This window comes from Pleurodeles waltl, chromosome 12 (assembly GCF_031143425.1).
Source record: "Pleurodeles waltl isolate 20211129_DDA chromosome 12, aPleWal1.hap1.20221129, whole genome shotgun sequence".
Classification (NCBI taxonomy): Eukaryota; Metazoa; Chordata; class Amphibia; order Caudata; family Salamandridae; genus Pleurodeles; species Pleurodeles waltl.
The window spans coordinates 678541372-678564058 of NC_090451.1; the positions used below are offsets into that span (position 1 = coordinate 678541372).

The following is a 22687-nucleotide window of genomic DNA, read 5'->3' on the forward strand; positions in this document are numbered from 1 at the left end:
CATAATTTTATATTCTATAGGTAGGGTAAGTCACTCATTAAGGAAGTATTCTAAAATAAATTTGGTCTTCTCACCTATAGTGTTTGACAACAGAGTTGTATCAACTTAGAAAAGAAAATTGAAAAACGAGATTTCTATTGCACTCCATTCTGTTATCAGATCCAGTAAAGTTTGTGATGCAGGTTCTGTGGCCTAGGTGGTTAAAGTGTCTTTATGGAAAACAGGAGATCCTAACTTCAACTCTTAGCAGCACCTTTCTCTTTTCATAGTTAAATAACAGATTATTTTAATTAGATGAACGTTTGATATAATTTAAAAATGAAAAATTTGAATCAGCTTACTATTGAACAATTCATCTTGATACTAAATAAAATTCAGAGTATTTTCAAGATGACAGAAGCTAGACTGTGAATGTAAAATGAAGGGTATATCAAAGAGGAAGATAAATAGGAAATCAAACCATGGAGTTGAAGAGGAAAAGTGATGCAGTGCTCTACAATAATAATTTGTGAAACACTCAAAAATGTAATCTACTTTTATGAGTACCTTTTAACAAAGACTTAGGTATTCTTCTTAAGTGATGGGGAATTCTTTTATGTCTAACGTAATAACACAGAAAAAGAATTCTCCACAGAAGGCATTGAGAACCAATAATGCAACTAAGTGAATTATTCAACCGCTTTAGGACAAAGAGGTGCTGTGGCTTAGTGGTTAAAGCGCCTGTCTTGTAAACAAGAAATACTGAGTTTAAATCTCAGCAGTACCTCAAATTTGCTCCAAACTTATAGAATTTAATTTCTTCAAGAAAATGTTAAATACAGTTTAAAAACAATAGTAGACTCCTATTCACTTTAGAATGCTTCATCTCATAATGAAATAGGCACTTGGTATTTTGCAGAATTTCAAAGCAATACCATGCATGAATAAGGGAAATGAGAATTACAACGACCAGGAAAGAGATGAAAATTCAATTTAGAGATGAATTTAACTAATGCATTTCACTCACAAGACATAATTTAATATTCTAGAAGAACAGTAAGCCACATCTTATGGAAGTATTTTTAAATAAATTTGGTGTTCTCACCTACAGTGTTTCAGAACCGAGTTGTGTGAACTTACAAAAGAAAATTAAAAAAACAAAACTGATTTCTATTTCACTCCATTCAGCTAACTATTTCAATGAACTTTGTCATGCAGGTGCTGTGGTTTAGCTGCTTAAAGTGCCTGTCTAGTAAACAGGAGATCCTGAGTTCAAATCTCAGCAGCACCTTCATATTTTAATTGTTAAATTACAGATCAGTTTCCTGAGATGCTTCTCTAACACAATTTAAAAATGAAAAATCTGAGTCATCTTAATATTAAACAAAATTCAGAGAATTTTCATGGTAACAGAAGCAATACTTTGAATGTAAAAGGAAGAGTAAATAAAATAGGAAGGTATATATGAACTAAAACCCTAGAGTTGAAGACAATTGATGTATTCCTCTACAATTATTATGTGTAAACCACTCAAAAATGTAATCCACTTTTCTAAGTACTTTTGAACTAAAATGTAGGTATTCTTCCTAAGTGGTGGGGAATGCTTTTCTGTTCAACATTTCACCACAGATAAACAAGACTGCACTGAAGGCAGTGAGCACAGGTCATCTCCACGAAGTCAGCTATTCATATTTTGTAAGATAAGTAGGTGCTGTTGTTTAGTGGTCAAAGCTTCTCTCTCATAAATAGGAAGTCCTATTTTCAAATTTCAGCAACACTTTAGAATTAGTTCAAACTTTTAAAACTCAATTTCTTCAAATAAACATTAAATATAGTTTAAAAACACGAGTAGTGTTCTGTTGACTTTAGAATGCTTGATCTCCAAATGAAATAAACACTTTGGGGGTGATTCTAACTTCGGCGGGCGGCGGAGGCCGCCCGCCGAAGTTCCCCCACCAAAATACCGCTCCGCGGTCGAAAGACCGCTGAGGGTATTTTGGGATTTGCCCTGGGCTGGCGGGCGGCCGCCAAAAGGCCGCCCGCCAGCCCAGGGCAAATCAACCTTCCTACTAAGATGCCGGCTCAGAATTGAGCCGGCGGAGTGGGAAGGTGCGACGGGTGCAGTTGCACCCGTCGCGTATTTCAGTGTCTGCTAGGCAGACACTGAAATACTTTGTGGGGCCCTCTTACGGGGGCCCCTGCCGTGCCCATGCCATTGGCATGGGCACGGCAGGGGCCCCCAGGGGCCCCGCGGCACCCCCTACCGCCATCCTGTTCCTGGCGGGCGAACCACCAGGAACAGGATGGCGGTAGGGGGTGTCAGAATCCCCCATGGCGGCGCAGCAAGCTGCGCCGCCATGGGGGATTCTAAGGGCAGCGGTAAACCGGCGGGAGACCGCCGGTTTACCCTTTCTGACCGCGGCCAAACCGCCGCGGTCAGAATGCCCTGCGGGGCACCGCCGGTCTGTCGGCGGTGCTCCCGCCGACCCTGGCCCCGGCGGTCTGAGACCGCCGGGGTTAGAATGAGGGCCTTTGTGTTTTGCAGAATTTCAAAGCAATACCATAAATGAATAGCGGAAAAGAGAATGTTAAAGAAAAGGAAAGAGACGACAAATAAATTGAAAGTTCAATTTAAGTAATGCATTTTACTCACAACACATAATTTAATATTCTATAGGTAGGGTAAGTCACTCATTAAGGAAGTATTCTAAAATAAATTTGGTCTTCTCACCTATAGTGTTTGACAACAGAGTTGTATCAACTTAGAAAAGAAAATTGAAAAACGAGATTTCTATTGCACTCCATTCTGTTATCAGATCCAGTAAAGTTTGTGATGCAGGTTCTGTGGCCTAGGTGGTTAAAGTGTCTTTATGGAAAACAGGAGATCCTAACTTCAACTCTTAGCAGCACCTTTCTCTTTTCATAGTTAAATAACAGATTATTTTAATTAGATGAACCTTTGATATAATTTAAAAATGAAAAATTTGAATCAGTTTACTATTGAACAATTCATCTTGATACTAAATAAAATTCAGAGTATTTTCAACATGACAGAAGCTAGACTGTGAATGTAAAATGAAGGGTATATCAAAGAGGAAGATAAATAGGAAATCAAACCATGGAGTTGAAGAGGAAAAGTGATGCAGTCCTCTACAATAATAATTTGTGAAACACTCAAAACTGTAATCTACTTTTATGAGAACCTTTTAACAAAGACTTAGGTATTCCTCTTAAGTGATGGGGAATTCTTTTATGTCTAACGTAATAACACAGAAAAAGAAGACTCCACAGAAGGCATTGAGAACCAATAATGCAACTAAGTGAATTATTCAATCGCCTTAGAACAAAGAGGTGCTTTGGCTTAGTGGTTAAAGCACCTGTCTTGTAAACAGGAAATACTGAGTTTAAATCTCAGCAGTACCTCAAATTTGCTCCAAACTTATAGAATTTAATTTCTTCAAGAAAATGTTAAATACAGTTTAAAAACAAGAGTAGACTCCTATTCACTTTACAATGCTTCATCTCATAATGAAATAAGCCCTTGGTATTTTGCAGAATTTCAAAGCAATATCATGCATGAATAAGGGAAATGAGAATTACAAGGACCAGGAAAGAGATTACAATTCAATTTATAGTTGAATTTAACTAATGCATTTCACACACAAGACATAATTCAATATTCTAGAAGAACGGTAAGCCAACTCTTAAGCGAGTATTTTTAAATAAATTGGGTGTTCTCACCTACAGTGTTTCAGAACAGAGTTGTGTGAACTTAGAAAAGAAAATTTAAAAAACTAAACAGTTTTCTATTTCACTCCATTCAGCTAACTATTTCAGGGAACTTTGTCACACAGGTGCTGTGGCTCAGCTGGTTAAAGTGCCTGTCTAGTAAACAGGAGATCCAGAGTTCAAATCTCAGCAGCACCTTCATATTTTAATTTAAATTATAGATCAGTTTCCTGAGATGCCTCTCTAACACAATTTAAAAATGAAAAATCTGAGTCATCTTACTAATAGACAGTTCATCTTAATATTAAATAAAATTCAGAGAATTTTCATGGTAACAGAAGCAATACTTTGAATGTACAATAAAGAGTAAATCAAATAGGAAGGTATATATGAACTAAAATCCTAGAGTTGAAGACAATTGATGTATTCCTCTACAAATATTATGTGTAAACCACTCAAAAATGTAATCCACTTTTCTAAGTACTTTTTAACTAAAATGTAGGTATTCTTCTTAAGTGGTGGGGAATGCTTTTCTGTTCAACATTTCACCACAGATAAACAAGACTGCACTGAAGGCAGTGAGGACAAGTCATCTCCACAAAGTCAGCTATTCATATTTTGTAAGATAACTAGGTGCTGTTGTTTAGTGGTCAAAGCTTCTCTCTCATAAATAGGAAGTCCTGTTTTTAAATTTCAGCAACACTTTAGAATTAGTTCAAACTTTTAAAACTCAATTTCTTCAAGTAAACATTAAATATAGTTTAAAAACAAGAGTAGTGTTCTGTTGACTTTAGAATGCTTGATCTCCAAATGAAATAAACACTTTCGTGTTTTGCAGAATTTCAAAGCAATACCATAAAAGAATAGGGGAAAAGAGAATGTTAAAGAAAAGGAAAGACAACAAATAAATTGAAAGTTCAATTTAACTAATGCATTTTACTCACAACACATAATTTTATATTCTATAGGTAGGGTAAGTCACTCATTAAGGAAGTATTCTAAAATAAATTTGGTCTTCTCACCTATAGTGTTTGACAACAGAGTTGTATCAACTTAGAAAAGAAAATTGAAAAACGAGATTTCTATTGCACTCCATTCTGTTATCAGATCCAGTAAAGTTTGTGATGCAGGTTCTGTGGCCTAGGTGGTTAAAGTGTCTTTATGGAAAACAGGAGATCCTAACTTCAACTCTTAGCAGCACCTTTCTCTTTTCATAGTTAAATAACAGATTATTTTCATTAGATGAACCTTTGACATAATTTAAAAATGAGAAATTTGAATCAGCTTACTATTGAACAATTCATCTTGATACTAAATAAAATTCTGAGTATTTTCAAGATGACAGAAGCTAGACTGTGAATGTAAAATGAAGGGTATATCAAAGAGGAAGATAAATAGGAAATCAAACCATGGAGTTGAAGAGGAAAAGTGATGCAATCCTCTACAATAATAATTTGTGAAACACTCAAAAATGTAATCTACTTTTATGAGTACCTTTTTACAAAGACTTAGGTATTCTTCTTAAGTGATGGGGAATTCTTTTATGTCTAACGTAATAACACAGAAAAAGAAGACTCCACAGAAGGCATTGAGAACCAAAAATGCAACTAAGTGAATTATTTAATTGCTTTAGGACAAAGAGGTGTTGTGGCTTAGTGGTTAAAGTGCCTGTCTCGTAAACAGGAAATCCTGAGTTCAAATCTCAGCAGTACCTCAAACTTGCTCCAAGCTTATAGAATTTAATTTCTTCAAGAAAATGTTAAATACAGTTTAAAAACAAGAGTAGACTCCTATTCACTTTAGAATGCTTCATCTCATAATGAAATAAGCACTTTGGTATTTTGCAGAATTTCAAAGCAATACCATGCATGAATAAGGGAAATGAGAATTACAACGACCAGGAAAGAGATGAAAATTCAATTTAGAGTTGAATTTAACTAATGCATTTCACTCACAAGACATAATTCAATATTCTAGAAGAACGGTAAGCCACCTCTTATGGAAGTATTTTTAAATAAATTTGGTGTTCTCACCTACAGTGTTTCAGAACCGAGTTGTGTGAACTTAGAAAAGAAAATTAAAAAAACAAAACTGATTTCTATTTCACTCCATTCAGCTAATTATTTCAATAAACTTTGTCACACAGGTGCTGTGGCTTAGGTGGTTAAAGCGCCTGTCTAGTAAACAGGAGATCCTGAGTTCAAATCTCAGCAGCACCTTCATATTTTAATTGTTAAATTACAGATCAGTTTCCTGAGATGCTTTTCTAACACCATTTAAAAATGAAAAATCTGAGTCATCTTAATATTAAATAAAAATCAGAGAATTTTCATGGTAACAGAAGCAATACTTTGAATGTACAATGAAGAGTAAATTAAATAGGAAGGTATATATGAACTAAAACCCTAGAATTGAAGGCAATTGATGTATTCCTCTACAATTATTATGTGTAAACCACACAAAAATGTAATCCACTTTCCTAAGTACTTTTTAACTAAAATGTAGGTATTCTTCTTAAGTGGTGGGGAATGCTTTTCTGTTCAACATTTCACCACAGATAAACAAGACTGCACTGAAGGCAGTGAGGAGAAGTCATCTGCACAAAGTCAGATATTCATAGTTTGTAAGGTAAGTAGGTGCTGTTGTTTAGTGGTGAAAGCTTCTCTCTCATAAATAGGAAGTCCTGTTTTTAAATTTCAGCAACCCTTTAGAATTAGTTCAAACTTTTAAAACTCAATTTCTTCAAGTAAACATTAAATATAGTTTAAAAACAAGAGTAGTGTTCTGTTGACTTTAGAATGCTTGATCTCCAAATGAAATAAACACATTGTGTTTTGCAGAATTTCGAAGGAATACCATAAAAGAATAGGGGAAAAGAGAATGTTAAAGAAAAGGAAAGAGACAACAAATAAATTGAAAGTTCAATTTAACTAATGCATTTTACTCACAACACATAATTTAATATTCTATAGGTAGGGTAAGTCACTCATTAAGGAAGTATTCTAAAATAAATTTGGTCTTCTCACCTATAGTGTTTGACAACAGAGTTGTATCAACTTACAAAAGAAAATTGAAAAACGAGATTTCTATTGCACTCCATTCTGTTATCAGATCCAGTAACGTTTGTGATGCAGGTTCTGTGGCCTAGGTGGTTAAAGTGTCTTTATGGAAAACAGGAGATCCTAACTTCAACTCTTAGCAGCACCTTTCTCTTTTCATAGTTAAATAACAGATTATTTAATTAGATGAACCTTTGATATAATTTAAAAATGAAAAATTTGAATCAGCTTACTATTGAACAATTCATCTTGATACCAAATAAAATTCAGAGTATTTTCAAGATGACAGAAGCTAGACTGTGAATGTAAAATGAAGGGTATATCAAAGAGGAAGATAAATAGGAAATCAAACCATGGAGTTGAAGAGGAAAAGTGATGCAGTCCTCTACAATAATAATTTGTGAAACACTCAAAAATGTAATCTACTTTTATGAGTACCTTTTAACAAAGACTTAGGTATTCTTCTTAAGTGATGGGGAATTCTTTTATGTCTAACGTAATAACACAGAAAAAGAAGACTCCACAGAAGGCATTGAGAACCAATAATGCAACTAAGTGAATTATTCAATCACTTTAGGACAAAGAGGTGCTGTGGCTTAGTGGTTGAAGCACCTGTCTTGTAAACAGGAAATCCTGAGTTAAAATCTCAGCAGTACCTCACATTTGCTCCAAACTTATAGAATTTAATTTCTTCAAGAAAATGTTAAATACAGTTTAAAAACAAGAGTAGACTCCTATTCACTTTAGAATGCTTCATCTCATAATGAAATAAGCACTTGGTATTTTGCAGAATTTCAAAGCAATACCATTCATGAATAAGGGAAATGAGATTTACAACGACCAGGAAAGAGATGAAAATTCAATTTAGAGTTGAATTTAACTAATGCATTTCACTCACAAGACATAATTCAATATTCTAGAATAACAGTAAGCCACCTCTTATGGAAGTATTTTTAAATAAATTTGGTGTTCTCACCTACAGTGTTTCAGAACCGAGTTGTGTGAACTTAGAAAAGAAAATTAAAAAAACAAAACTGATTTCTATTTCACTCCATTCAGCTAACTATTTCAATGAACTTTGTCACGCAGGTGCTGTGGCTTAGCTGGTTAAAGCGCCTGTCTAGTAAACAGGAAATCCTGAGTTCAAATCTCAGCAGCACCTTCATATTTTAATTGTTAAATTACAGATCAGTTTCCTGAGATGCTTCTCTAACACAATTTAAAAATGAAAAATCTGAGTCATCTTAATATTAAATAAAATTCAGAGAATTTTCATGGTAACAGAAGCAATACTTTGAATGTACAATGAAGAGTAAATCAAATAGGAAGGTATATATGAACTAAAACCCTAGAGTTGAAGACAATTGATGTATTCCTCTACAATTATTATGTGTAAACCACTCAAAAATGTAATCCACTTTTCTAAGTACTTTTTAACTAAAATGTAGGTATTCTTCTTAAGTGGTGGGGAATGCTTTTCTGTTCAACATTTCACCACAGATAAACAAGACTGCACTGAAGGCAGTGAGGACAAGTCATCTCCACAAAGTCAGCTATTCATATTTTGTAAGATAAGTAGGTGCTGTTGTTTAGTGGTCAAAGCTTCTCTCTCATAAATAGGAAGTCCTGTTTTCAAATTTCAGCAACACTTTAGAATTAGTTCAAACTTTTAAAACTCAATTTCTTCAAGTAAACATTAAATATAGTTTAAAAACAAGAGTAGTGTTCTGTTGACTTTAGAATGCTTGATCACCAAATGAAATAAACACTTTGTGTTTTGCAGAATTTCAAAGCAATACCATAAATGAATAGGGGAAAAGAGAATGTTAAAGAAAACTAAACAGACGACAAACAAATTGAAAGTTCAATTTAACTAATGCATTTTACTCACAACACATAATTCAATATTCTATAGGTAGGGTAAGTCACTCATTAAGGAAGTATTCTAAAATAAATTAGGTCTTCTCACCTATAGTGTTTGACAACAGAGTTGTATCGACTAAGAAAAGAAAATTGAAAAACGAGATTTCTATTGCACTCCATTCTGTTATCAGATCCAGTAAAGTTTGTCATGCAGGTTCTGTGGCCTAGGTGGTTAAAGTGTCTTTATGGAAAACAGGAGATCCTAACTTCAACTCTTAGCAGCACCTTTCTCTTTTCATCGTTAAATAACAGATTATTTTCATTAGATGAACCTTTGATATAATTTCAAAATGAAAAATTTGAATCAGCTTACTATTGAACAATTCATCTTAATACTAAATAAAGTTCATAGTATTTTCAAGATGACAGAAGATAGACTGTTAATGTAAAATGAAGGGTATATCAAATAGAAAGATAAATAGGAAATAAAACCCTAGAGTTGAAGAGGAAAAGTGATGCAATCCTCTACAAAAATAATTTGTGAAACACTCAAAAATGCAATCTACTTTTATGAGTACTTTTTAACAAAGACTTAGGTATTCTTCTTAAGTGATGGTGAATTATTTTATGTCTAACATAATAACACAGATAAAGAAGACTCCACAGAAGGCACTGAGAACCAATAACGGCAACTAAGTGAATTATTCAATCTCCTTAGGATAAAGAGGTGCTGTGGCTTAGTGGTTAAAGCGCTTGTCTCATAAACAGGAAATCCTGAATTCAAATCTCAGCAGTACCTCAATTTTGCTCCAAACTTATAGAATTTAATTTCTTCAAGAAAATGTTAAATACAGTTTAAAAACAAGAGTAGACTCCTATTCACTTTAGAATGCTTCATCTCATAATGAAATAAGGACTTGGTATTTTGCAGAATTTCAAAGCAATACCATGCATGAATAAGGGAAATGAGAATTACAACGACCAGGAAAGAGATTACAATTCAATTTAGAGTTGAATTTAACTAATGCATTTCACTCACAAGACATAATTCAATATTCTAGAAGAACGGTAAGCCAACTCTTAAGGAAGTATTTTTAAAAACATTTGGTGTTCTCACCTACAGTGTTTCAGAACCGAGTTGTGTGAACTTAGAAAAGAAAATTAAAAAAACTAAACAGTTTTCTATTTCACTCCATTCAGCTAACTATTTCAGGGAACTTCGTCACACAGGTGCTGTGGCTCAGCTGGTTAAAGCGCCTGCCTAGTAAACAGGAGATCCTAAGTTCAAATCTCAGCAGCACCTTCATATTTTAATTGTTAAATTACAGATCAGTTTCCTGAGATGCTTCTCTAACACAATTTAAAAATGAAAAATCTGAGTCATCTTAATATTAAATAAAATTCAGAGAATTTTCATGGTAACAGAAGCAATACTTTGAATGTACAATGAAGAGTAAATCAAATAGGAAGGTATATATGAACTAAAACCCTAGAGTTGAAGACAATTGATGTATTCCTCTACAATTATTATGTGTAAACCACTCAAAAATGTAATCCACTTTTCTAAATACTTTTTAACTAAAATGTAGGTATTCTTCTTAAGTGGTGGGGAATGCTTTTCTGTTCAACATTTCACCACAGATAAACAAGACTGCACTGAAGGCAGTGAGGACAAGTCATCTCCACAAAGTCAGCTATTCATATTTTGTAAGATAAGTAGGTGCTGTTGTTTTGTGGTCAAAGCTTCTCTCTCATAAATAGGAAGTCCTGTTTTCAAATTTCAGCAACACTTTAGAATTAGTTCAAACTTTTAAAACTCAATTTCTTCAAGTAAACATTAAATATAGTTTAAAAACAAGAGTAGTGTTCTGTTGACTTTAGAATGCTTGATCACCAAATGAAATAAACACTTTGTGTTTTGCAGAATTTCAAAGCAATACCATAAATGAATAGGGGAAAAGAGAATGTTAAAGAAAACTAAACAGACGACAAACAAATTGAAAGTTCAATTTAACTAATGCATTTCACTCACAACACATAATTCAATATTCTATAGGTAGGGTAAGTCACTCATTAAGGAAGTATTCTAAAATATATTAGGTCTTCTCACCTATAGTGTTTGACAACAGAGTTGTATCAACTTAGAAAAGAAAATTGAAAAACGAGATTTCTATTGCACTCCATTCTGATATCAGATCCAGTAAAGTTTGTCATGCAGGTTCTGTGGCCTAGGTGGTTAAAGTGTATTTATGGAAAAGAGGAGCTCCTAACTTCAACTCTTAGCAGCACCTTTCTCTTTTCATAGTTAAATAACAGATTATTTTCATTAGATGAACCTTTGATATAATTTCAAAATGAAAAATTTGAATCAGCTTACTATTGAACAATTCATCTTAATACTAAATAAAGTTCATAGTATTTTCAAGATGACAGAAGATAGACTGTGAATGTAAAATGAAGGGTATATCAAATAGGAAGATAAATAGGAAATAAAACCCTAGAGTTGAAGAGGAAAAGTGATGCAATCCTCTACAATAATAATTTGTGAAACACTCAAAAATGCAATCTACTTTTATGAGTACTTTTTAACAAAGACTTAGGTATTCTTCTTAAGTGATGGCGAATTCTTTTATGTCTAACATAATAACACAGATAAAGAAGACTCCACAGAAGGCACTGAGAACCAATAACGGCAACTACATGAATTATTCAATCTCCTTAGGATAAAGAGGTGCTGTGGCTTAGTGGTTAAAGCGCCTGTCTCATAAACAGGAAATCCTGAATTCAAATCTCAGCAGTACCTCAATTTTGCTCCAAACTTATAGAATTTAATTTCTTCAAGAAAATGTTAAATACAGTTTAAAAACAAGAGTAGACTCCTATTCACTTTACAATGCTTCATCTCATAATGAAATAAGCACTTGGTATTTTGCAGAATTTCAAAGCAATACCATGCATGAATAAGGGAAATGAGAATTACAACGACCAGGAAAGAGATGAGAATTCAATTTAGAGTTGAATTTAACTAATGCATTTCACTCACAAGACATAATTCAATATTCTAGAAGAACGGTAAGCCACCTCTTATGGAAGTATTTTTAAATAAATTTGGTGTTCTCACCTACAGTGTTTCAGAACCGAGTTGTGTGAACTTAGAAAAGAAAATTAAAAAAACAAAACTGATTTCTATTTCACTCCATTCAGCTAACTATTTCAATAAACTTTGTCACACAGGTGCTGTGGCTTAGCTGGTTAAAGCGCCTGTCTAGTAAACAGGAGATCCTGAGTTCAAATCTCGGCAGCACCTTCATATTTTAATTGTTAAATTACAGATCAGTTTCCTGAGATGCTTTTCTAACACCATTTAAAAATGATAAATCTGAGTCATCTTAATATTAAATAAAATTCAGAGAATTTTCATGGTAACAGAAGCAATACTTTGAATGTAAAAGGAAGAGTAAATTAAATAGGAAGGTATATATGAACTAAAACCCTAGAATTGAAGGCAATTGATGTATTCCTCTACAATTATTATGTGTAAACCACACAAAAATGTAATCCACTTTTCTAAGTACTTTTTAACTAAAATCTAGGTATTCTTCTTAAGTGGTGGGGAATGCTTTTCTGTTCAACATTTCACCACAGATAAACAAGACTGCACTGAAGGCAGTGAGGACAAGTCATCTGCACAAAGTCAGCTATTCATAGTTTGTAAGGTAAGTAGGTGCTGTTGTTTAGTGGTGAAAGCTTCTCTCTCATAAATAGGAAGTCCTGTTTTTAAATTTCAGCAACCCTTTAGAATTAGTTCAAACTTTTAAAACTCAATTTCTTCAAGTAAACATTAAATATAGTTTAAAAACAAGAGTAGTGTTCTGTTGACTTAAGAATGCTTGATCACCAAATGAAATAAACACTTTGTGTTTTGCAGAATTTCAAAGCAATACCATAAATGAATAGGGGAAAAGAGAATGTTAAAGAAAACTAAAAAGACGACAAACAAATTGAAAGTTCAATTTAACTAATGCATTTTACTCACAACACATAATTCAATATTCTATAGGTAGGGTAAGCCACTCTTTAAGGAAGTATTCTAAAATAAATTAGGTCTTCTCACCTATAGTGTTTGACAACAGAGTTGTATCAACTTAGAAAAGAAAATTGAAAAACGAGATTTCTATTGCACTCCATTCTGATATCAGATACAGTAAAGTTTGTCATGCAGGTTCTGTGGCCTAGGTGGTTAAAGTGTCTTTATGGAAAACAGGAGATCCTAACTTCAACTCTTAGCAGCACCTTTCTCTTTTCATAGTTAAATAACAGATTATTTTCATTAGATGAACCTTTGATATAATTTCAAAATGAAAAATTTGAATAAGCTTACTATTGAACAATTCATCTTAATACTAAATAAAGTTCATAGTATTTTCAAGATGACAGAAGACAGACTGTTAATGTAAAATGAAGGGTATATCAAATAGGAAGATAAATAGGAAATAAAACCCTAGAGTTGAAGAGGAAAAGTGATGCAATCCTCTACAATAATAATTTCTGAAACACTCAAAAATGCAATCTACTTTTATGAGTACTTTTTAACAAAGACTTAGGTATTCTTCTTAAGTGATGGCGAATTCTTTTATGTCTAACATAATAACACAGATAAAGAAGACTCCACAGAAGGCACTGAGAACCAATAACGGCAACTAAGTGAATTATTCAATCTCCGTAGGATAAAGAGGTGCTGTGGCTTAGTGGTTAAAGCGCCTGTCTCTTAAACAGGAAATCCTGAATTCAAATCTCAGCAGTACCTCAATTTTGCTCCAAACTTATAGAATTTAATATCTTCAAGAAAATGTTAAATACAGTTTAAAAACAAGAGTAGACTCCTATTCACTTTACAATGCTTCATCTCATAATGAAATAAGCCCTTGGTATTTTGCAGAATTTCAAAGCAATATCATGCATGAATAAGGGAAATGAGAATTACAACGACCAGGAAAGAGATTACAATTCAATTTATAGTTGAATTTAACTAATGCATTTCACACACAAGACATAATTCAATATTCTAGAAGAACGGTAAGCCAACTCTTAAGCGAGTATTTTTAAATAAATTGGGTGTTCTCACCTACAGTGTTTCAGAACAGAGTTGTGTGAACTTAGAAAAGAAAATTAAAAAAACTAAACAGTTTTCTATTTCACTCCATTCAGCTAACTATTTCAGGGAACTTTGTCACACAGGTGCTGTGGCTCAGCTGGTTAAAGTGCCTGTCTAGTAAACAGGAGATCCTGAGTTCAAATCTCAGCAGCACCTTCATATTTTAATTGTTAAATTATAGATCAGTTTCCTGAGATGCCTCTCTAACACAATTTAAAAATGAAAAATCTGAGTCATCTTACTAATAGACAGTTCATCTTAATATTAAATAAAATTCAGAGAATTTTCATGGTAACAGAAGCAATACTTTGAATGTACAATAAAGAGTAAATCAAATAGGAAGGTATATATGAACTAAAATCCTAGAGTTGAAGACAATTGATGTATTCCTCTACAAATATTATGTGTAAACCACTCAAAAATGTAATCCACTTTTCTAAGTACTTTTTAACTAAAATGTAGGTATTCTTCTTAAGTGGTGGGGAATGCTTTTCTGTTCAACATTTCACCACAGATAAACAAGACTGCACTGAAGGCAGTGAGGACAAGTCATCTCCACAAAGTCAGCTATTCATATTTTGTAAGATAAGTAGGTGCTGTTGTTTAGTGGTCAAAGCTTCTCTCTCATAAATAGGAAGTCCTGTTTTTAAATTTCAGCAACACTTTAGAATTAGTTCAAACTTTTAAAACTCAATTTCTTCAAGTAATCATTAAATATAGTTTAAAAACAAGAGTAGTGTTCTGTTGACTTTAGAATGCTTGATCTCCAAATGAAATAAACACTTTCGTGTTTTGCAGAATTTCAAAGCAATACCATAAAAGAATAGGGGAAAAGAGAATGTTAAAGAAAAGGAAAGATAACAAATAAATTGAAAGTTCAATTTAACTAATGCATTTTACTCACAACACATAATTTTATATTCTATAGGTAGGGTAAGTCACTCATTAAGGAAGTATTCTAAAATAAATTTGGTCTTCTCACCTATAGTGTTTGACAACAGAGTTGTATCAACTTAGAAAAGAAAATTGAAAAACGAGATTTCTATTGCACTCCATTCTGTTATCAGATCCAGTAAAGTTTGTGATGCAGGTTCTGTGGCCTAGGTGGTTAAAGTGTCTTTATGGAAAACAGGAGATCCTAACTTCAACTCTTAGCAGCACCTTTCTCTTTTCATAGTTAAATAACAGATTATTTTCATTAGATGAACCTTTGACATAATTTAAAAATGAGAAATTTGAATCAGCTTACTATTGAACAATTCATCTTGATACTAAATAAAATTCTGAGTATTTTCAAGATGACAGAAGCTAGACTGTGAATGTAAAATGAAGGGTATATCAAAGAGGAAGATAAATAGGAAATCAAACCATGGAGTTGAAGAGGAAAAGTGATGCAATCCTCTACAATAATAATTTGTGAAACACTCAAAAATGTAATCTACTTTTATGAGTACCTTTTAACAAAGACTTAGGTATTCTTCTTAAGTGATGGGGAATTCTTTTATGTCTAACGTAATAACACAGAAAAAGAAGACTCCACAGAAGGCATTGAGAACCAAAAATAAAACTAAGTGAATTATTTAATTGCTTTAGGACAAAGAGGTGTTGTGGCTTAGTGGTTAAAGTGCCTGTCTCGTAAACAGGAAATCCTGAGTTCAAATCTCAGCAGTACCTCAAACTTAATCCAAGCTTATAGAATTTAATTTCTTCAAGAAAATGTTAAATACAGTTTAAAAACAAGAGTAGACTCCTATTCACTTTAGAATGCTTCATCTCATAATGAAATAAGCACTTTGGTATTTTGCAGAATTTCAAAGCAATACCATGCATGAATAAGGGAAATTAGAATTACAACGACCAGGAAAGAGATGAAAATTCAATTTAGAGTTGAATTTAACTAATGCATTTCACTCACAAGACATAATTCAATATTCTAGAAGAACGGTAAGCCACCTCTTATGGAAGTATTTTTAAATAAATTTGGTGTTCTCACCTACAGTGTTTCAGAACCGAGTTATGTGAACTTAGAAAAGAAAATTAAAAAAACAAAACTGATTTCTATTTCACTCCATTCAGCTAATTATTTCAATAAACTTTGTCACACAGGTGCTGTGGCTTAGGTGGTTAAAGCGCCTGTCTAGTAAACAGGAGATCCTGAGTTCAAATCTCAGCAGCACCTTCATATTTTAATTGTTAAATTACAGATCAGTTTCCTGAGATGCTTTTCTAACACCATTTAAAAATGAAAAATCTGAGTCATCTTAATATTAAATAAAAATCAGAGAATTTTCATGGTAACAGAAGCAATACTTTGAATGTACAATGAAGAGTAAATCAAATAGGAAGGTATATATGAACTAAAATCCTAGAGTTGAAGACAATTGATGTATTCCTCTACAAATATTATGTGTAAACCACTCAAAAATGTAAACCACTTTTCTAAGTACTTTTTAACTAAAATATAGGTATTCTTCTTAAGTGGTGGGGAATGCTTTTCTGTTCAACATTTCACCACAGATAAACAAGACTGCACTGAAGGCAGTGAGGACAAGTCATCTCCACAAAGTCAGCTATTCATATTTTGTAAGATAAGTAGGTGCTGTTGTTTAGTGGTCAAAGCTTCTCTCTCATAAATAGGAAGTCCTGTTTTCAAATTTCAGCAACACTGTAGAATTAGTTCAAACTTTTAAAACTCAATTTCTTCAAGTAAACATTAAAGATAGTTTAAAAACAAGAGTAGTGTTCTGTTGACTTTAGAATGCTTGATCACCAAATGAAATAAACACTTTGTGTTTTGCAGAATTTCAAAGCAATACCATAAATGAATAGGGGAAAAGAGAATGTTAAAGAAAAGGAAAGAGACGACAAACAAATTGAAAGTTCAATTTAACTAATGCATTTTACTCACAACACATAATTTTATATTCTAAAGGTAGGGTAAGTCACTCATTAAGGAAGTATTCTAAAATAAATTAGGTCTTCTCACCTATAGTGTTTGACAACAGAGTTGTATCAACTTAGAAAAGAAAATTGAAAAACGAGATTTATATTGCACTCCATTCTGTTATCAGATCCAGTAAAGTTTCTCATGCAGGTTCTGTGGCCTAGGTGGTTAAAGTGTCTTTATGGAAAACAGGAGATCCTAACTTCAACTCTTAGCAGCACCTTTCTCTTTTCATAGTTAAATAACAGATTATTTTCATTAGATGAACCTTTGATATAATTTCAAAATGAAAAATTTGAATTAGCTTACTATTGAACAATTCATCTTAATACTAAATAAAATTCAGAGTATTTTCAAGATGACAGAAGCTAGACTGTGAATGTAAAATGAAGGGAATATCAAAGAGGAAGATAAATAGGAAATAAAACCATGGAGTTGAAGAGGAAAAGTGATGCAATCCTCTACAATAATAATTTGTGAAACACTCATAAATGTAATCTACTTTTATGAGTACTTTTTAAGAAGAATTAGGTATTCTTCTTAAGTGATGGGGAATTATTTTATGTCTAACGTAATAACACAGAAAAAGAAGACTCCACAGAAGGCATTGAGAACCAATAATGGCAACTAAGTGAATTATTCAATTGCCCTAGGGAAAAGAGGTGCTGTGGCTTAGTGGTTAAAGCGCCTGTCTTGTAAACAGGAAATCCTGAGTTCAAATCTCAGCAGTACCTCAATTTTGCTCCAAACTTATAGAATTTAATTTCTTCAAGAAAATGTTAAATACAGTTTAAAAACAAGAGTAGACTCCTATTCACTTTATAATGCTTCATCTCATAATGAAATAAGCCCTTGGTATTTTGTAGAATTTCAAAGCAATACCATGCATGAATAAGGGAAATGAGAATTACAACGACCAGGAAAGAGATGAAAATTCAATTTAGAGTTGAATTTAACTAATGCATTTCACACACAAGACATAATTCAATATTCTAGAAGAACGGTAAGCCAACTCTTAAGCGAGTATTTTTAAATAAATTGGGTGTTCTCACCTACAGTGTTTCAGAACAGAGTTCTGTGAACTTAGAAAAGAAAATTAAAAAAACTAAACAGTTTTCTATTTCACTCCATTCAGCTAACTATTTCAGGAAACTTTGTCACACAGGTGCTGTGGCTCAGCTGGTTAAAGCGCCTGTCAGTAAACAGGAGATCCTGAGTTCAAATCTCAGAAGCACCTTCATATTTTAATTGTTAAATTATAGATCAGTTTCCTGAGATGCTTCTCTAACACAATTTAAAAATGAAAAATCTGAGTCATCTTACTAATAGACAGTTCATCTTAATATTAAATAAAATTCAGAGAATTTTCATGGTAACAGAAGCAATACTTTGAATGTACAATAAAGAGTAAATCAAATAGGAAGGTATATATGAACTAAAATCCTAGAGTTGAAGACAATTGATGTATTCCTCTACAAATATTATGTGTAAACCACTCAAAAATGTAATCCACTTTTCTAAGTACTTTTTAACTAAAATGTAGGTATTCTTCTTAAGTGGTGGGGAATGCTTTTCTGTTCAACATTTCACCACAGATAAACAAGACTGCACTGAAGGCAGTGAGGACAAGTCATCTCCACAAAGTCAGCTATTCATATTTTGTAAGATAAGTAGGTGCTGTTGTTTAGTGGTCAAAGCTTCTCTCTCATAAATAGGAAGTCCTGTTTTTAAATTTCAGCAACACTTTAGAATTAGTTCAAACTTTTAAAACTCAATTTCTTCAAGTAAACATTAAATATAGTTTAAAAACAAGAGTAGTGTTCTGTTGACTTTAGAATGCTTGATCTCCAAATGAAATAAACACTTTCGTGTTTTGCAGAATTTCAAAGCAATACCATAAAAGAATAGGGGAAAAGAGAATGTTAAAGAAAAGGAAAGAGACAACAAATAAATTGAAAGTTCAATTTAACTAATGCATTTTACTCACAACACATAATTTTATATTCTATAGGTAGGGTAAGTCACTCATTAAGGAAGTATTCTAAAATAAATTTGGTCTTCTCACCTATAGTGTTTGACAACAGAGTTGTATCAACTTAGAAAAGAAAATTGAAAAACGAGATTTCTATTGCACTACATTCTGTTATCAGATCCAGTAAAGTTTGTGATGCAGGTTCTGTGGCCTAGGTGGTTAAAGTGTCTTTATGGAAAACAGGAGATCCTAACTTCAACTCTTAGCAGCACCTTTCTCTTTTCATAGTTAAATAACAGATTCTTTTCATTAGATGAACCTTTGACATAATTTAAAAATGAAAAATTTGAATCAGCTTACTATTGAACAATTCATCTTGATACTAAATAAAATTCTGAGTATTTCAAGATGACAGAAGCTAGACTGTGAATGTAAAATGAAGGGTATATCAAAGAGGAAGATTAATAGGAAATCAAACCATGGAGTTGAAGAGGAAAAGTGATGCAATCCTCTACAATAATAATTTGTGAAACACTCAAAAATGTAATCTACTTTTATGAGTACCTTTTAACAAAGACTTAGGTATTCTTCTTAAGTGATGGGGAATTCTTTTATGTCTAACGTAATAACACAGAAAAAGAAGACTCCACAGAAGGCATTGAGAACCAATAATGCAACTAAGTGAATTATTCAATCGCCTTAGGCCAAAGAGGTGCTGTGGCTTAGTGGTAAAAGCACCTGTCTCGTAAACAGGAAATCCTGAGTTCAAATTTCAGCAATACCTCAAATTTGTTCCAAAGGTATTGAATTGAATTTCTTCAAGAAAATGTTAAATACAGTTAAAATACAAGAGTAGACTCCTATTCACTTTAGAATGCTTCATCTCATAATGAATTAAGCACTTGGTATTTTGCAGAGTTTCAAAGCAATACCATGCATGAATAAGGGAAATGAGAATTACAACGACCAGGAAAGAGATGAAAATTCAATTTAGAGTTGAATTTAACTAATGCATTTCACTCACAAGACATAATTCAATATTCTAGAAGAACGGTAAGCCACCTCTTATGAAAGTATTTTTAAATAAATTTGGTGTTCTCACCTACAGTGTTTCAGAACCGAGTTGTGTGAACTTAGAAAAGAAAATTAAAAAAATAAAACTGATTTCTATTTCACTCCATTCAGCTAACTATTTCAATAAACTTTGTCACACAGGTGCTGTGGCTTAGCTGGTTAAAGCGCCTGTCTAGTAAACAGGAGATCCTGAGTTCAAATCTCAGCAGCACCTTCATATTTTAATTGTTCAATTACAGATCAGTTTCCTGAGATGCTTTTCTAACACCATTTAAAAATGAAAAATCTGAGTCATCTTAATATTAAATAAAATTCAGAGAATTTTCATGGTAACAGACAATACTTTGAATGTACAATGAAGAGTAAATCAAATAGGAAGGTATATATGAACTAAAACCCTAGAGTTGAAGACAATTGATGTATTCCTCTACAATTATTATGTGTAAACCACTCAAAAATGTAATCCACTTTTCTAAGTACTTTTTAACTAAAATGTAGGTATTCTTTTTAAGTGGTGGGGAATGCTTTTCTGTTCAACATTTCACCACAGATAAACAAGACTGCACTGAAGGCAGTGAGGACAAGTCATCTGCACAAAGTCAGCTATTCATAGTTTGTAAGATAAGTAGGTGCTGTTGTTTAGTGGTCAAAGCTTCTCTCTCATAAATAGGAAGTCCTGTTTTCAAATTTCAGCAACACTTTAGAATTAGTTCAAACTTTTAAAACTCAATTTCTTCAAGTAAACATTAAATATAGTTTAAAAACAAGAGTAGTGTTCTGTTGACTTTAGAATGCTTGATCTCCAAATGAAATAAACACTTTGTGTTTTGCAGAATTTCAAAGCAATACCATAAAAGAATAGGGGAAAAGAGAATGTTAACCCCTTCTGTGCCGCGGACGTAGTGGTTACGTCCCGCGGCACAGTGCTGCTGTGCCGAGGACGTAACCACTACGTCCTCGGCACACAGCCCAGAGGGAGCGCTCTCGCTCCCTCTGTGTGCTTCCCCCCCACCCCCCAAAGTCAGGGATGGAAGGGGAAGCCCTTCCCCTTCCACCCCCGACCCCCCCACCCCCCCATAATGACGTCAGCGCGCAATCGCGCGCTGACTTCATTATGGGATCCTCGCCGCACAGGAAGCCATTTACTTCCTGTGCGGCGACGATAGAAGAGGTGAGTTCCTCTTCCCGGTGGGTGGGGGGTTGGGCCTAAAGAGGCACCGGGGAAAAGGAAAGGCTTTTCCTTTTCCCCGGTGTCTCTTTGAGCATTCCTGCTGCCCGATCGCATTGCGATCGGGCAGCAGAAATGCCCGCTAGACACCAGGGATTTGTTTTTTTTATTGTTTATTACTGTTTTTGGTACGCGGGGGGCGCCCCCTTGGGCAAGGGTTGCTCCCCTTTGGGGGGCATGTATTTTAGGGCCATTTCTGCCCCCCTTGAGGGCAGACTGGCTACTTTTTAGCCAGATCTGCCCCCAAGGGGGGCAGAAAACACTAGATCACCAGGGATTTATTACATTTTTTGCATTTATGTGTTGCGGGGTGCCCCCTTGGGCAAGGGGCACCCCCCCCCCAAGGGGGCAGAGAACTGTTGGCCTTTTCTGCCCCCCTTGGGGGCAGATCGGCCTATTTTTTTTTAGGTCCATCTGCCCCCAAGGGGGGCAGAAGCCACTTAGGCACCAGGGATTGTGTGTGTAGTGGATGGGGGGGGGCGCCCCCTTGGGCAAGGGTCGCTCCCCTTTGGGGGGCATGTACTTAAGGGCCATTTCTGCCCCCCTTGAGGGCAGATTGGCTACTTTTTAGCCAGATCTGCCCCCAAGGGGGGCAGAAAACACTAGATCACCAGGTTTTTTATTTTTATGTGTATTTATGTGGGGGGGGGTGCCCCCTTGGGCAAGGGGCACCCCCCCAAGGGGGCAGAGAACTGTTGGCCTTTCCTGCCCCCCTTGGGGGCAAATCGGCCTATTTTTTTTAGGTCCATCTGCCCCCAAGGGGGGCAGAAGCCACTTAGGCACCAGGGATTGTGTGTGTAGTGGATGGGGGGGCGCCCCCTTGGGCAAGGGTCGCTCCCCTTTGGGGGGCATGTCTTTTAGGGCCATTTCTGCCCCCCTTGAGGGCAGATCAGCCTACTATTTTTAGGCTGATCTGCCCCAAGGGGGCAGAAACCACTAGAACGCCAGGGATTTTTTTTTATTTGTTTATTTTTGTGGGGGGCGTCCCCTTGGTCACGGGGCACCCCCCCAAGGGGGCCATTGACCTGTTGGCCATTTCTACACCCCCTGGGGGCAGAAGGGCCTATTTTTTTAGACCCACCTGTCCCCAAAGGGGGCAGAAGCCAAGTAGACACCAGGGATAGTGTGTGTGTGTGTGTTAGTGGATGGGGGGGGACCTTGGGCAAGGGTCGCCCCCCCACTTTGGGGGCACATGTACCCAGGCCATTTCTGCACCCCTTGGAGACAGATCAGCCTATTATTTTTAGGCTGGTCTGGGGGGCAGAAACCACTAGAACGCCAGGGATTTTTTTTTATTTGTTTATTTTTGTGGGGGGGCGTCCCCTTGGTCACAGGGCGCCCCCCCAAGGGGGGCATTGACCTGTTGGCCATTTCTACACCCCCTGGGGGCAGATGGGCCTATTTTTTTAGACCCACCTGCCCCCAAGGGGGGCAGAAGCCATGTAGACACTAGGGATAGTGTGTGTGTGTTAGTGGATGGGGGGGGGCCTTGGGCAAGGGTCGCCCCCCCCACTTTGGGGGCACATGTACCCAGGCCATTTCTGCACCCCTTGGAGACAGATCAGCCTATTATTTTTAGGCTGGTCTGCCCCCAAGGGGGGCAGAAACCACTAGAACGCCAGGGATTTTTTTTATTTGTTTATTTTTGTGGGGGGGGCGTCCCCTTGGTCACGGGGCGCCCCCC

The 22687-nt window shown here is 35.0% G+C and overlaps 12 non-coding genes across 12 annotated transcripts; all 12 read left to right on the forward strand.

Moving 5' to 3' along the window:
- Positions 1–1196: 1196 nt before the first annotated feature.
- On the forward strand, positions 1197–1270 carry TRNAT-AGU (transfer RNA threonine (anticodon AGU)). Its single transcript has one exon. It is a non-coding gene; the product is annotated as a tRNA-Thr (tRNA).
- Positions 1271–3832: 2562 nt separating this feature from the next.
- Positions 3833–3906, forward strand: TRNAT-AGU (transfer RNA threonine (anticodon AGU)). The gene has a single exon. It is a non-coding gene; the product is annotated as a tRNA-Thr (tRNA).
- Positions 3907–5349: 1443 nt separating this feature from the next.
- Positions 5350–5422, forward strand: TRNAT-CGU (transfer RNA threonine (anticodon CGU)). Its single transcript has one exon. It is a non-coding gene; the product is annotated as a tRNA-Thr (tRNA).
- A 431-nt stretch (positions 5423–5853) lies between these two features.
- TRNAT-AGU (transfer RNA threonine (anticodon AGU)) lies at positions 5854–5927 on the forward strand. The gene has a single exon. It is a non-coding gene; the product is annotated as a tRNA-Thr (tRNA).
- A 1928-nt stretch (positions 5928–7855) lies between these two features.
- TRNAT-AGU (transfer RNA threonine (anticodon AGU)) lies at positions 7856–7929 on the forward strand. The gene has a single exon. It is a non-coding gene; the product is annotated as a tRNA-Thr (tRNA).
- Positions 7930–9859: 1930 nt separating this feature from the next.
- Positions 9860–9933, forward strand: TRNAT-AGU (transfer RNA threonine (anticodon AGU)). Its single transcript has one exon. It is a non-coding gene; the product is annotated as a tRNA-Thr (tRNA).
- Positions 9934–11863: 1930 nt separating this feature from the next.
- On the forward strand, positions 11864–11937 carry TRNAT-AGU (transfer RNA threonine (anticodon AGU)). The gene has a single exon. It is a non-coding gene; the product is annotated as a tRNA-Thr (tRNA).
- Positions 11938–13867: 1930 nt separating this feature from the next.
- TRNAT-AGU (transfer RNA threonine (anticodon AGU)) lies at positions 13868–13941 on the forward strand. Its single transcript has one exon. It is a non-coding gene; the product is annotated as a tRNA-Thr (tRNA).
- A 1445-nt stretch (positions 13942–15386) lies between these two features.
- Positions 15387–15459, forward strand: TRNAT-CGU (transfer RNA threonine (anticodon CGU)). The gene has a single exon. It is a non-coding gene; the product is annotated as a tRNA-Thr (tRNA).
- Positions 15460–15890: 431 nt separating this feature from the next.
- Positions 15891–15964, forward strand: TRNAT-AGU (transfer RNA threonine (anticodon AGU)). The gene has a single exon. It is a non-coding gene; the product is annotated as a tRNA-Thr (tRNA).
- A 1426-nt stretch (positions 15965–17390) lies between these two features.
- On the forward strand, positions 17391–17463 carry TRNAT-UGU (transfer RNA threonine (anticodon UGU)). Its single transcript has one exon. It is a non-coding gene; the product is annotated as a tRNA-Thr (tRNA).
- Positions 17464–19915: 2452 nt separating this feature from the next.
- Positions 19916–19989, forward strand: TRNAT-AGU (transfer RNA threonine (anticodon AGU)). Its single transcript has one exon. It is a non-coding gene; the product is annotated as a tRNA-Thr (tRNA).
- The last annotated feature ends 2698 nt before the right edge of the window (positions 19990–22687 follow it).